Here is a 16,022-nt window from a genome sequence, read left to right on the forward strand (position 1 = left end):
GATGGCAGCAGTTATCTATGGCTGGCACTTATCAGCTTGAAAACACACACCTACGACAGCATGGGGTCATACCTGGTACAAGTTAGAATTTGATAACAATACGACAGAAAATTAATATTTTACACATGGTTTACTAAGAATGCGGAGGCTCACGTCATCACATCAAAATGCATATACTACGATAAACTACGTGTCTGAAATTCAAACTATAGTTTATTTATGTTGATGTATTGTTAACTGTATCATATAACCATTGTCAACTTTCACAGATTCTTGAAAATTCTCATGAACCAGACTTTGCTCTTGATAATCGGTGTCAGGTACTTGACTCACGGTTTTGAATTTCAGTTTTAAAAACTTTCCCAGGGGGCAATCTGATAAATCTGCTTATCCTTGTCTTTGTATTTCATTGGCTATATGGAGCCTGAGTTTGAACAGGATCTGTTTCCAATTGGCTCGAGCGTTACCCAAAGAAGAGAGGCGGGCATTGTCTTTGAAAGCGGACTCTCGTTGGCTGTTCCAGAATGTGACCGGGCTATAGAAGCTTCTATTGGGTCAAATGATGTCAATCTAACCGGCGGAATGCAGCCTCCATTTTGCGATGAAAATCTCCGCTCTGTTGACATGAAAAGTGAAATAATGACCGAATTATGATCGCGAGTTATCATATCTGCTGGCTAATTTGAAATGATGCAACAGCCCCCCGTGGGTCTTTATGGACGTACTAATGTGTTTTGGACTAAATATTTTACTGGATTCGATCGAGTGGACCCTTAGCGATCAAACAAGACCGTTTTTGCTGGACTAGCATACACGAGGGAGCCGTTATGAATCATAATCGGTGAGTCACGGCGATATTTTATCGGCTATTTTTGGAGTGCTTGTTTGACAGAGACGTTAACTGTACCTGCTGTTGTTATTGTATCTTGAAATGGTTTGCATAAATCGAATTACAAGAACCGTAGCTTTCTAATGAGATATCACATTAATACTCATCGTTACAGAGCAGTTGTTACAGAGCCCGCCCGCGGGCCGTCAGAGTGGTACCAGGGTAATTAAGCAAGAACCATTTGTAATTGTTCTTAAATGGCTTCTACGAATGATTTAAGAGAACTTGCTGCAATCAGTTTTTCACTTATGGTATGTATATTTCATGTCTTTGAGGCTATTTTGAGTTTAAAAATCCATTAAAAATAACACTTCATGATTATGTTGCTATCATCCTGTTTGACTTAGGTGAATATAATTATAATTGTGTTCTTACAGCCAAACAATATCACCATTCATGTAAACTGTCTATTGATGCTATAGTATAACATGCGTAGCCCTATATAGTGTTAATGGGGCGTTGCTTAACAAATATGCTTGTTACATGCAAAGTGTATTTTCAAAATAAACTTCCTTGTCCACATTAAGTCAGGCTTAGGCAAAAAAACTACTAAGTTCGGGTCAGGAAGAGATAGTTGTTGACGCTGCATAGCGTCGCACTGAACATGCGTGGGTATTTGGGAGTGAGAACGGGTTGTATGTGTCTACTGTATATATTTATAACCTATAGGAGCGTTTCTTTGAATGCTGATGCTGGTCCTGCTGGTGACTGTATGATGGAAGGAGAGGAAGGCCAGTAAATTCTCCCTAAGCGCTCATAAACAAGCAACACTGTCACATCAAATGAGTGAGTGAAGCCGCCATAACTCTGCCTGTCAGGCTCTTTAATGGGCTTCAGCCTGTGTAGGTTTGTGTGTGTGTGTGTGTGTGTGTGTGTGAGTGTGTGAGAATTTGTGTAGATGCTTCTCAACATCTGTGGATGCTTTGTCGATGGTGGTTCACCCAAACCATTATCACTAAGGTAAAGGGAAATGGGGAGGCCATTAGCTCTCATTAAACACCTGTGCTACTACAGTGCACTGTGTTCATGTACTGCTCATCCTGAATCACATCACACACCTCCACATGTCACCATGCTCTGCTCTACTGTACAGCTGAGCACCTGTTCACAGCTACTGGGCTTCTACAAGTCTGAACATCAGCGCTGAAACAGATGCCCACTGGCTTCTATGGAGTATATAAAGAGTTGATCGTATGTTCAGAACATTCTATTACACAATACAATACAGATACAATTAATTGTATCTCCCTACAACTGCATTATAGTGTGTTACAAACCATTTATTAATTGATGTTCATTCTTCACCTTGAGAACAACAGTTTTAAAAATATTCTCACCATGAGATCCATTCAGTAGATGCTCTGGATGTTTTGATCATATCTCATGGCTTTGATCAGCAGGTAGAGTTGCCCAGTTGTAAAAGAACTACAGCTCTTCAAATGAGGCGGCTTCAGAGCAGCTAATGCACCTTAAACATGTATTGATCATTTATAAACTGCTCATAAATTGTAAATAATGGGTTACAAAAGAGTGCCACCCAATGCCTTTGGATCAAAGCTGCACATAGTTTGTTTAAATATTTGTCAATTTTTGGTTCTCTTTCTTTTATAAGTGTAACCTTGTCTGGTTAGCATGGCCATATTATACTGCTGTGGGGCCACTGGGCCAAAATGTGTTGTAAGGGCCCCTGTTGGCCCCTATTATCCATGACAGGCATCATTTCCTCAGGTGCCCAGACACCAGCAAGTGCCAGTTTAAGCATTTGCATATATTGAACATTGTCTTAGTTTATGATTGTACATTTTCCACAATAGAACAATGTGATTGCCCATGATTAGTGTATCCTCTAACAAGCCCACCTATAATGCATCACAATGTATTCTCTCCGACCCCATCCTATATCCCACTACGCCATATGTGTACCAGGTGAACCTGGCAACCACATCACCAGAATTGCATTGGCCCCGATGCATGGGGAGGGTAGAGGGTGTACTTGACTGCAATCTGCACTGCCCCACAGGGTTCACCAAAATGGAGCTCCAAAGGTGTGAGAAGAGCATGTGTCCTCCATCTGCACTGAGTTTCAGTTTTCGGTCATTCAGCATACTAGCAGTTGTTGATGACAGATTCCATTGAGAGGAGTCATTATTGGTGTTAATCCAGTATAGCTTTGTGTGATTGAGAGCGTTGAGTCTCAGCCAACGAAACGAAAGAGGAATACAGCATTAACATGTGAGCACTTTGCATGATGAGCTTCCCATGCATTTAGAACATTAGTTTGGTATTGTACCTCAGGATTGTATGAGTAAATGCGAATCCCTCTAAGCTGTGGGCCCCTCTGGGTCCACTTACAGCAGATGAAGAAAAGCTGGTTTAATTGGGAGCAGAACTATGGATGCACAGCTGTTTTATTTTGCAAGTGCAGATGAAAGAGCGGCATGTGAACGGCACAGGGCCACAAAATGATCTTCACAACTGTGCATGCATGTGGGGATAAACCCAATCGTGACAGCTCTTAGAGGGCTACGCCTATATTTATAGAATTGGAGTTTCAATTCGTAACTTACGATTTAGGGCTTGTTGGTGTAAGTGCTTTGATACAGCCACCAGGTGGCCTCGAGCAGGCAGAGTTCCCTACAGTGCAAGTCAGCTGCTGTCTCGTGCTTAACACTCCGTGTGTGCAGCGCAGGACGGATAAACGATTGCTTCTGTCACCCCTCTTTGTATAGAGTTTGTCTTTCATAATGGGCAGAATGTTTCATTTCATTATATAAATGTAATTCATTTATTTTACACAGGAAAAGGTCAAGAACCATTTGCAATCCACAATTAATGGACGGTACACTATTAATTAAGGGAGCAGTGCAAGTCATATTTCAGAATGAAAGTCTTGTGTTAACAATTGAAGAGATTCTGTCCACAAAAAGATACTAGAGGGGCTTTTATTTTGAGATGGAAACAGGAAATGCTTAAATGCAAATAGTAATGCAACAAATAGTAATGTTGCTGGTATGATATAATATACTGTCAAAAGAGTTTGATGGTATTTTCACTGTATATTTTGAGGAAAAAAATGGACGAGACCTCGATTCTCTAGAAGAAACTCAGCTGACTCACAGCCGGGCTGCACCTGAGCCACACTGCTGATGCAGACGTTGTGGAAGCTCTAACCTGTCAACACGGGCGCAGCCTGTGGCACGAGACCCACAGGCCCGTAAGTAACTCAAGTCTGCCGTCTGCCAATGTGTGTTTCTAGTAGAGGTGCTTTTAAGTGCTTTACAAAGATGGAATTTCTAGTTTCCAGCATAACAAGACAAGAAAAGAAAAGACAAGGAAATGATCCCCGCATCTTTTGATCACAACTTGCTGTTATATTTCCAAAGATTATATTTAAACGACTTTTACGATTGTTAAAATACTTCATAAGAATAGAGTTGATTTACAGATTTGGAAACCTGAAGACGCCATGGTTTCAAACAGTACAACATGCATAGCTTCTATAAGTAGACCATGTTCCATCCCAACCTTTTACATCTACCTCACAGGTGGGGAACGGGCTTAACCTGTGCCTCCTCCGATTAGAACATTTTATGAATATTTAGGCTTATGTTTGAATTATTAAGACCAAGAAATATATATCGATTTTTAGGGCTTCAGGACATTAGACTTCATAAGGGGGAGTCCTGGTTTTTTAGTATTTTTTTATAAACAAGCTCTATTTTCATGCTTTTTGATGCACTCTGGCATCTTATTTACATTTAAAGTACATGAATGCAGAACTTTTACTTGTAATTTGTAACACTTAGTAGAGATATGAGTACTTCTTCCACCACTGTATATTAACATTAGCTTGTTGTTAAAAAGGTTTTCTTCTACTCACACACACATTACATTACATTACAGTCATTTAGCAGATGCTTTTATCCAAAGCGACTTACAATAAGTGTATTCAACATCGGTTTTCGAGAGAACAACTAGTCACCAGAAGTAATAAGTGCATGTCCTTTCCTCAAACAAGCATCTAAGAGCATAAACCAGAGCCAACGTACAGTGCAGAAACAAACGAATGCAATAAGTGCCACAAACTAATATAAAAACAATAAGTGCAATAAGCTAGTATGAATACAATAGATGCTAAGTAAGTGCTAAGCGGAAGGGTAGGCCTTCTTGAAGAGGTGAGTTTTCAGCCTGCGCCGAAAGATGGGCAGCGACTCTGCCGTCCTGACGTCAGCGGGGAGTTCATTCCATCACTGTGTGGCCAGGACAGAAAACAGCCGCGACCGGGTCGATCGGCCGCAGGGACCTCTGAGCGACGGGGCAACCAGTCGCCCCGAGGTAGCAGAGCCAAGTGGTCGGGCCGGGGTGTAGGGCTTGACCATGGCCTGGAGATAGGAAGGAGCTGTTCCTTTCACTGCCCTGTAGCCTAGCACCAGAGTCTTAAACTGGATGCGGGCTCTTACAGGTAGCCAGTGTAGAGAATGGAGAAGGCAAGTTGTGTGGGAGAACTTGGGGCGATTGAACACCAGGCGAGCTGCAGCTTTCTGGACAAGCTCCAGAGGTCTGATGGCCGACGCCGGGGCTCCGGCAAGTAGTGAGTTGCAGTAGTCCAGGCGGGAGATGACAAGAGCCTGGATTAGCACCTGCGCCGTCTCATCAGTGAGGAAGGGGTGAATCCTCCTGATGTTGTAGAGCAGGAATCTGCAGGAGCGTGTAACCGATGCAATGTTTGCTGAGAACGACAGTTGGTCATCCAGGGTCACACCCAGGTTTCTCGCAGTCCGAGTTGGCGTCACCACGGTATCATAAATGGTGATAGACAGGTCTCGGTGCAGGCAACCCTTCCCCGGGAGGAACAGTAGCTCGGTTTTGTCCAGGTTGAGCTTGAGGTGGTGTGTAGTCATCCACTTCGAGATGTCAGCCAAGCACGCAACGATGCGTGCCTCCACTTGAGTGTCCCCGGGGGGAAATGACAAGACCAGCTGGGTGTCATCGGCATAACAATGGTAGGAGAAGTCATGCGAGCGAATAACAGAACCCAGAGATGTTGTGTAGAGCGAGAAGAGAAGGGGGCCCAGGACTGAGCCTTGTGGAACCCCCGTAGTCAGCATGCGTGGTTCCGACACAGAGCCCCTCTATGACACCTGGTAGGATCGACCTGTCAGGTAGGATGCAAACAGGGAGAGTGCAGAGCCTGAAACGCCCATTCCCTCGAGGGTGGATAGGAGGATCTGGTGGTTAACAGTGTCAAACGCCACAGACAGGTCCAGGAGAATCAGGACAGAGGAGAGAGAGTTAGATCTCGCTGCGTGAAGCGACTCCATCACCGCAAGGAGGGCTGTCTCAGTCGAGTGACCCACTTTGAACCCGGACTGGTGAGGGTCCAAGAGGTTGTTTTGGTGGAGATAGGAGGATAGTTGAGTAAAGACAGCATGTTCAAGTGGTTTGGAAAGAAAGGGTAGAAGAGACACCGGTCTGAAGTTCTTCACATCAGAGGGGTCAAGTGATGGTTTCTTCAGAAGGGGGGTGACTCTAGCAGTCTTGAAAGCCGTGGAAAAGTATCCTGAAACAAGAGATGTGTTCATGAGGTGCGTGAAAAAAGGAAGGAGTTCAGTCGCAATAGACTGAAGAAGAGGGGAGGGGATCGGGTCAAGGGAGCACGTGGTGGGGCGGTCAGATGTAACAAGGTTGAGGACCTCGTTAGGGGAGAGGGGAGCAAGATAGGGTAAGATGGGGCATGGAGAGGGGAGGGAGAGCGGTGGGGGAAGAGCTGGAGAGAGGGAGAGTGTGGACAGGGAGAGAGTGGACAGGGGAGCTGAGAGAGGGAGGATCTGATATCGTTTACCTTCTTGTCAAAGAAGTTGGCGAAATCGTCAGGGAGAAGGGAGGAAGTAGGAGGAGGGGGTGGGGGTTGGAGGAGTGAAGAGAAAGTTTCGAAGAGTTTTTTAGGATTGGAAGCAGAGGTTAGGATTTTGGAGCGAAATAAAGCAGCTTTAGCAGTAGATAGAGTGGTGGAAAAAGTGGAAAGAAGAGCTTGGAAGTTAAGAAGGTCCCCCGGGAGTTTGCCTTTTCTCCATTTACGCTCAGCCTCTCTTAGGCTCCGTCTGTCATTACGCACTGAGTCCGACAGCCATGGGGCAGGTGGGGTTGGCCGTGCAGGCCTGGAGGTGAAGGGACAGAGGTTGTCCAAAGAAGAGGAAAGGGTGGAGAGGAGAAGATCAGTAGCAATATCAGGGGATAGGAGAGAGAAGGCTTCAGGGTCAGGGAGAGCAGAGGTAACAGAAGATGAAAGATCAGCCGGGGAGAGGGAGCGGAGATGACTACGGGTAGAAACCATGTGGGTAGGTGGTGGAAGTACGGGGGGAGAGGAGAGGGAGAGGGAGTAAGACATAAAATAGTGGTCAGAGAGCTGGAGGGGAATGACGGAGAGGTTAGCAGTAGAACAGTGTCTAGTGAAGATAAGATCCAGCTGGTTGCCGGCCTTGTGGGTAGGAGGAGAAGAGGCGGGGTAAAGGTCAAAAGAGGAGAGGAAGGAAAGAAGCGGTTCTAATTTATCAGTCTGGATGTTAAAGTCTCCGAGCAGGATGAGTGCGGAGCCATCATCATGGAAGTGTGAGACTACTGTGTCGAGATCTTCCAAGAACTCACCAAGAGGGCCTGGTGGGCGATACACAACAGCAATGGTGAGCTTGACTGGATAAGTGACAGTAACCGCATGAAATTCGAAAGAGGACGGGGAGAACTGAGGAACCGAGACAAGAGTGTATTTCCATTTTGGGGAAATTAGCAAGCCAGTACCACCACCCCGCCTCGCAGCTCTGGGAGTGTGAGAGAAAGAGTACACTTCTGACAGAGCTGCAGGTGTGGTGGTATTTTCTGGCGTGATCCAGGTCTCAGTTAGAGCAAGAAAGCTGAGAGAGAGCAAGGAAGCGTAGCCCGAGATAAACTCAGCTTTCGGCACTGCCGACTGGCAATTCCAGAGCCCCCCCGGTACCACTTGCTCAACATGAGCTGAGAGAGTAGGATAAATGAGGTTAGCGGGGTCACGGCACCTGGGAGTGGCCCAATGTCTACGTGACCACCGAGCAGAAGAGAGGACCGAAATTGGATGCAAACACATGGTTTGAACAATAAAAATGAGGTAACTACACGTTCGAGAAGTCTTAGCTTGACGAAGTCGGGCTTGAAAAAGTTGCCTTGTTGCCTTTGTTCGCCCTAGCCTTCGTCTGCCAGACGCTTGAAAGCTGACGCTTCCAGCCTACAGAAGTGCAGCAATCTACTGATTGTCTGCCAGGAGTGTAGGCTCCTCCCTTGCAATTAGCAAAGCTATTCAGCAGCTGAGACTAAATCACACCTCCTCAGACAGGCAGAAACTCAGTCCAATCACCACTGAGGCAAGCCTAAGTACAGCTATAAAGACAACTTAGTTAAAGCAAGAATAAAATACCTATCAGATTCTGGGTGAGTCAGAAGTTCAGTTCTTGCTCCAGAAGTTGAAAACAGACACACACACACACACAATTTTCAGATAAAGTTCATGCTGTGTAGCGCATGCATCCTTCACCTCTCCATCATCTGATGCTGCCTGTCTCTCTTTTTTCCATGGTGACATTATGTGCGTTCGGTTTTCATTGATAGTAAAATGAGTCATTCCAAACACTTTGTTTTTACATATCACAGCTCTTTAGCTCCACTAACATCATTCAGGGACAGAGGAGTGTATGCCGGGGCCACGGAAGAGAGGCAAATGGGCTGTTGCTCAAGCAATTTGAATCCGGCCTTGTGCACATTCCTGGTTTCATAATATGAACGAAAATTTGACATTTAGAGGATTTACAACAACTTCCGGTATAGATGTCTATGTAAGTCTGAGCATTGAGGAAATGAACAGATACTTATTGCCTGATGCTTGAATTGTTAAAAACATTTTTTTTGTTTTTTGTTTCTTTGTTTAAAAGAATAAATGTTGTAGCTTCTGCTGCCTTTGGACTACAGCAGCACACCATATGATCCACACAAGGAGCTACAATTAGAAAACAAGAGAAAATAGAGGAATCCAATCAAATCCAATTTTTTGCAGTCTCTCAGTAGCTTCCCATCCTGCACTGCCAACACATTTAGTAAAACCCCAAATCCTTTTTTACTCACATGAATGAGTGAGTGAGGGTGTAGAGGTGTTTCTTTGAACATTAAATCTTTGGTACTCAGCGCCCTTAGAAAAACATAGCAAAGGGACTCTACAGCAAAAATGAGAGGAGCTGGGGAGAGGGAGGGCCAACTTGAAACAGGCAGAAGTGAGTTTTCAAATAAGACAACTAAAGTAGAGTTTAAGGCAGGAGGCAAAGAACACACGGCGTGTGTATGTGTGTGTGTGTGTATGTAAGAAGAGGAAGCAGAGGAGTCGACAACCTTGATCTAAAGGGAAGAACACATCCTCCACTTCCTGAAAGGCAGGGAGTTCCACAGCAGAACAAAACGCTCAATGGCAAACGTCTTCAAATGGTCTCAATAATTCATTTGTCTGTGAGGCACTTCTGAAGATACGGCTCCTTTGAAGTGGTGGAGGCACAGAAGGTCCGACCACTGCAACACACACACACACACACACACACACACACACACACACACACACACACACACACACACACACAGTCACAAACAAGTAACACAGTAAGAACACTAAATCGCTGTACAAGCCCACACATGCACAGAGGTGTTTGTACCTGACATACGACAGTTTACATGCTCCTGTTTCACACCTCTATCTCTAGCCCACTGACACACACACACACACACACTCACACACACACGCACACACTCACACACACATAGACGTCTGGCACACAAAATAATATATGTTAGGGGTTAAAAGTAGATCTACCTGTATCTATTGATGTATGGATGTATATTACACTGAGGAAGTAGAAAGGTAGGTAGGTAGGTAAGTAGGTATGAAGGTAGCTAGTTAAGTAGGTAGGTAGGTAGGTGGGTAGTTAGGTAGGTAGGTAGGTAGGTAGGTAGTTAAGTAGGTAGGTAGGTAGGTAGGTAGGTAGATAGGTAAGTAAGTAGGTAGGTAGGTAGGTAGGTAGGTATAAGTATGTAGGTAAGTAGGTAGGTTGGTAAGTAGGTATGTATAAGTAGGTAGGTAAGTAGGTAGGTATAAGTAGGTAGGTAGGTATAAGTAAGTAGGTAGGTAGGTAGTTAAGATGGCTGACACTTTCCAATTGTGTAGTTGGGTTAATTTGGTCTTGACCAAGGGGAAAAAGATACATTGTTGCATTTCAATTCTGGTCCGGTTCCTATTCACACAGACTTTTTACAAATGAACCAAGAGGACAACTTGTTTATTGGACGGTTTTGGTGATTGTCACTTTGCATCATCAGGACCCACGAGGGGAAATCCAGTTCCAGTGTCTGACAGACGTTTATGCAGCACTGTATTGCTTCTGTTGTGTATATTTATGAAGAAATAACTGATTATGAGCATTATTAGTATTACTAGACTACAAATGACCTGCATCTTATGAGTAATGACTAACAGGTAGAGAGAGGACTGTACAAAGCCCCTTTACGCTCTCCCAGATGACTGATGTGAAGGTGGAGGAGCGCAGAGACACGTGCATTAGGCGTCTGTACAGTAATGATCCAGAAAGATTATTGTAGGATTACTGTTACACATTCTTTAATGGGTTTCATGAACTGAGTCGGATACAAGCGCAGCAGTTTTAGCAGCTTTTTACCTGTTATTCAAGGGAAATACCTGCGCTTACCAAATGATTTGCATAAATAGGGTATGTACATGGCCTCGTAATGATCAAATTGTAGATGGATTCCTGAACTGACAGAAGATGGATCTATTTAAAGTTTAGCTTTTTGAAATCATGCCAAAATCCCATATCTGCTTTCACACCACAAACAAACTCACCAGAGTCCGCTTAGAAGCAGACCAAGACCCACGCTTTTAGGCGATCTTGGTTCGGTTGTGTCTGGATCAGGGTTCAATTCACAGCTTTCACACCAGCCCAAAAAAACTAACTGACCTAACAGCCCTGAGTTTGTTTTCATCAGACCAAACTGGTTAGGTGTTTACGCTTTGATTTAACCATTTTCTTTCAAATGTGAACACTCCTCACACTCAGCTGGTCCGCAGGGAATTATCCAGGCCAATCTGTGCCGACCCCAGTAAATAGAAGTACACTTTAAGCTACAGTTGGTAGCTTTAATACAAATAACTGTCATATCTTCTGTCCCTATATCCTGACAGTCGTACATGAGACAAATATTCTGTCTCCTCTGCCTCCTTGTAGTGCTCCTCAAAGCATTTACAAAATTCCACCTGCCCGAAGAAAACCACAAATCAGAGCAGAGGTCTTTAACACAAGGCGGTGTTTCTGCATCGCCTCAAATGTTTTCAGTGACAGTTTGAGCTGATGAACGTGTATCTTTATAAAAGTTATATTTAATGTTATATAACTGATATTGTTTAAAAAAGACAAACAATAGTACATGTTCATTATATTGAAGAATAAGCTGCATTCTTTTCAATGGTTTACATAATAATTTGACGGTATGTCGAGCATTTGAGTGTAACTTTGACACCATGCCTGAAAAGAGAACCAAAACTCAAAAATACATTTGTTTCTTCATGTCTCACAGAACAAATAAACTCCTTCAGTTTTCCCTTAATAGTTGTTCTCTCTCTTTGTTTCAACAGCTTACACTTTGTAGTTCAGCTTACATGAAAACATTTCCTGATATTGTACCAGTCATGTGAATGCTTGGACTTGTAAGGATAACTTTTTTGACTGCTGACTTAACATAACTCAGATCTCTAAGATTTCTGAACTGACATTTTATGGTCAACCGTGTTCATGTTTGTGAGTAAGCTCAGGTTTACTGCAATGAGTTGCCGAAGCAAAGTTATTTTCAGCTTTAACAACTTAAAATTAATGAGTAACTTCACTTGAAAATTGTGAGGCAATAGGTTTCCTCATTTGTTTTAAGTAAAGTCAACTTTTTACAATTTACAGTGTATAAAGACAAAATTAAGATACAAAATATTAAATTGCAAAAAATAAATGTTTTCCACAGTGTAGGATTCCGGGGGATATATTGTTAGAAATGGAATATATGCATAATTACGCCGGAGTTCTCGAGCACCGAAAACGGAGGAGTTTGAAAACGATGACGCCCACACCCACGTTCGCTACTTGATTGGTTCTTAGCAGTCATGACGTGTCCTTCCCTGATTCGTCACACACCTATCACGTGACCGTTTCCTACCAGGGCCCCGTTCCTCGTACGTCGTTCAGCTAAGTCGATCAAATGTCCTATTAGCCAGCTGAAATCAACCCGATCATTGAAAGCAGGCTATGTCGGTTTCTCCAAGGCTGATCCGCTCTCAAACAATCTCGTTAATTCGACCAGACGATCAGGATGAGGATAATTGCGCGTGCCCATCCTACTTCAAAAGGGGGAAGCGTCGATCACCGAAACCATGATTTTCTAACAGTACAATGGCAAATAAACTCAAAGAAAGAGCCTCTTTTTACTCCGCTGACGAGCAGGAGATGATTATGACCTCATATGAGGATTTCAAGACCGTGATCATGGCAAAATCTAACACCGCCACCGCTGCGAGGGCAAGACAAGAAGCATGGCAAAAGATCGCAGACAAGTTAAATGCATAAGTGTTGGGAAAATGTATAGGCTCATTTTAAGTGCCTCATCACCCCAATCAATCAGATTATATGTCGTTAAATGTGCCTGCTTTCAGAATAATTAGATAAAAACAAGCCCAAAGAGTATCTAATTGATACGAATTAATAAGAGGATATATGTACTGTATGCCCTTATGTATCATGTAGCCTACTATATATGTGTATATACATGTAGGTGTAGATTACCATATAGAACTAGGAGTTTGAATGTGTGTGTGTGAATCTGTGTAGGGCGGATCAGTATGTATGGATGTATTATTCATAATCAGAAATTCAATCAATTGAAGCAGTGAAAAGAAATAGTGTGTGATTCTCTCTATTCTTATCATGAGTCCACCTTAATCATTTTCTACAATAATGATATGCTATGGTGTACATATAATTTTGAGTGCTTTCAACCCCCATGTAGTTGCAACCCAGCCATCAACAGGACATGGGAGCAAGCACAAAAACATTATTCAGAATGGTGAGTCAATCCAATATGTGCCATGGGAATGTATTGAACAGCTTGTCAGTGTCATATCCTTCATATTTTAGCAAACAAAAAGAGGGCTGATATGGTCAAGACGGGGGGAGGACCTAAGACTGCAGATTTTACCACTGCTGAGGAGCTGGTACTCCAGCACAATAGGGGTAGGCCCATAATGGAGGGCATAGCTGGGGGCAGCTCCTCTGAGGTGGGCAGTACTGTGAGGAGGCCTTATCTCAAAGGTAGGTGCACTTCATTCTATGAGTTCCCTTCATAATTAGTCATTTGGTTAACCATCGTCACATTTTGCAGTGGCTGGACCTTCAGTCACATTGCTGCACCACTCATAGTGTTGATCGGAGGAGAAGAGCCCACTGATGTAAGTTGATATTGCTGCATCATTGTGTAATGATTCTATACATGTTCATTGTGTGTGTCTTTTAAAACCAAAGACAATTTTCCAAAGTATAATAATTCCTAATTCACTAACAGGACGCCAACGAGGAGACTGTGTCGGCGTTCTCCAGTGATGTGGTAAAAGCAAATTGTGGAAACTAATACTCCTATCCAACTCACTCCTTGTGAGTGGTATTTTGACTACATCAATGCATTCCTTTAGGCAAATCCTGCTGGACCACGGCCTGAGCCGCAGGAGCCTGGCCCCTCTCACTCTGCTGGAACTGGGGATGGGGATGTGAGTTCTCATTTAATACCCTCACATTGTGATGGGAGGTCTGAGTTTAGTTGGCATCTGACCACCACACTGAACAAAGTTATAAATGGTTTTCTTGTCTTTTGTTCAGGGTGACCATGAAGATGTGCGGACGCTGTACAAGCGGTACTTACGTACCGAGATAGCGTACCGCCAGCTGAAAATGCGAAAGCTCCACAAGGAGATCGCGTTACTCGATCAGCAGCTGGATGTAAGTGTAACCATGTAAAGCAAAGCTTTGCCTAAAGTATTTGTGAGCTTTGGCATGAATTGTAACTGAACTGAAATTCTTCTTTCTTGTGCACCTTCATTTACAGGCTGACCAATAGACTCCAACCAAATAAAGACTTTCTTCTACAACATGGATCTCTTAAATTATTCTTGAACATGTTCCTCTATTCAGAATCAGAATAATTTTTATTGCCAAGTATACTGTCATATACAGGACATTGACTTAGTGATTTGGGAGCATGGGACATAGACAACCATATAAATGAAACATGCAAACATAAAGAGAAAAACATGGTTTGAGTCCAACATTACCCAAAGTAATCTGAACACCTAACTAAAATGATGGTGGGCAATTCTGTCCCTTGCAGCCGGTCCGGTCTGCTCATCCAAGTGGACTGGCTCTAGGTCATCCTCAGGATGGTCCATGACAACTGGGACCCTCTCCTTCCTGATTGTAGCCACATTATGGAGCACTGCACATGCCACAGTGATGTCACATGCCCTGTCTGGTGCCACCCGCAGCCCCCGCAGACATGTGAATCTGGCCTTCAGTTGGCCGAAGGTCATTTCAATCCGGGCTCTCGTTCAAGCAAGAGCCCCGTTGAAATGGGCTTGAGGGCCTGGTGCTGGGTCTACATAGGGGGTCATGAGGTAGGGCTTGCAGGCATAACCCCTGTCTCCAATTAGGAGTCCATCGTAGTGACCTAGTATATATGTACAATGATAGATCACCTCTACATAAAATAAGCAATTTCTGAATGACATGAGATTTGCTATACCTTGCTCGAAGCTGTGGCACAGTGTAGACTCTCGGAATATTCTGGAGTCGTGGACGGAGCCCGGCCACTTGGCCACAACATGTGTTATGAGGCAGGTGGAGTCACAGATCATCTATGATGAATTGCGGTCAAGTCATGGGTATTGTACAGTACATGGGTAGCCTACAGCAGGCAATTGCAAGGTCCATGACCCCTATTGTCAAAGACATATGATTGTTTTTATAGCAATGCAATTTGAGGAAAAATATGTGATAAGTACCTGCACATTAATGCTGTGAAAGCCTTTTCGATTGACGAAATCTGCCTCGTTTGGGCCAGAGGGCGATTTGATGGGGATCTGCGTGCAGTCCACTGCGCCAATGACGTTGGGAAACTCTGCATAATGATAAGCTCCGTAATGAATAGTGATAGGAATGCATTTTCATTAAATGGTGAAATATTGAATAACTCAATTACCTGCAATTCCATAAAAGCCCTCTTTGATTGAATTTACTCGGACATGGCCAGGGAATGTAATGAACACATCCATAAGTTTCTTCAGCGCCAATGAAACTTTACGAACAGCACGGCATGCAGCGGCTTTCCCGATGTTCTCCGCATCACCGACACTGTACAAAAATGTACCACACGCAAAAAAGCGCAAGGCTATGCATACAGTCTGTGAGACAGTCAATGCTCGGCTGCGGCGTGTGGTGTTCGCAATGTATGGCTCGAGAAGGTCTGTAAATAAATGATTCCTTGTCGGCAGAATCGATAGCGCTCATATAGGAAGTCATCATGATGCTATAAAACATTAATCTAACTAATATCGCTCCTTGATCAATGGGATCTCTGAGGAAGGGAGCTGCCATTTTTTTCCGGGGGAGTGGCAAGCTTATCCAGCTACCTTCAGTTAGCCTGCGCTGGAGCAGGTTCAAGCTTATGGATCTGTTGCCATGGTGATTTTGCCAAACTTGCTTCATGGAACCGAAAAGCCTGATCTACGTCATCTTATCCTGAAAAATATCCGGCTAAGTCAGTTAGCCACGTACGAGGAACGGGGCCCAGGTTAATTCAACATGGACAACTGATTACAGGCATTGCTGACCTTGTTGTCTTTACTAGCAGCTGTTGTGCTGTTAAAGTCTGCATTATTACAGAGGAAGCAGCTGTTATTGGAGCAATTAGCGAGCGGCGTGTCCAGCGGTGTTATCAGACCTACGTACCGGCCGTCTGAAGTCACGGT

General features: G+C 43.8%; 1 long non-coding RNA gene across 1 annotated transcript in view; it reads left to right on the top strand.

Moving 5' to 3' along the window:
• Positions 1 to 14,147, top strand: part of LOC142945859 (uncharacterized) — a 36,194-nt gene extending 22,047 nt beyond the window's left edge. The window contains exons 2-7 of the long non-coding RNA XR_012952948.1: positions 13,016 to 13,317; positions 13,388 to 13,454; positions 13,568 to 13,609; positions 13,695 to 13,769; positions 13,879 to 13,998; positions 14,105 to 14,147. This is a non-coding gene — a long non-coding RNA (uncharacterized LOC142945859). The remainder of the gene's footprint in view (positions 1 to 13,015; positions 13,318 to 13,387; positions 13,455 to 13,567; positions 13,610 to 13,694; positions 13,770 to 13,878; positions 13,999 to 14,104) is intronic.
• The last annotated feature ends 1,875 nt before the right edge of the window (positions 14,148 to 16,022 follow it).

The sequence above is a fragment of the Anarhichas minor genome, unplaced genomic scaffold, assembly GCF_050575085.1.
Source record: "Anarhichas minor isolate MPS153535 unplaced genomic scaffold, ASM5057508v1 ptg000008l, whole genome shotgun sequence".
Taxonomy (NCBI): Eukaryota; Metazoa; Chordata; class Actinopteri; order Perciformes; family Anarhichadidae; genus Anarhichas; species Anarhichas minor.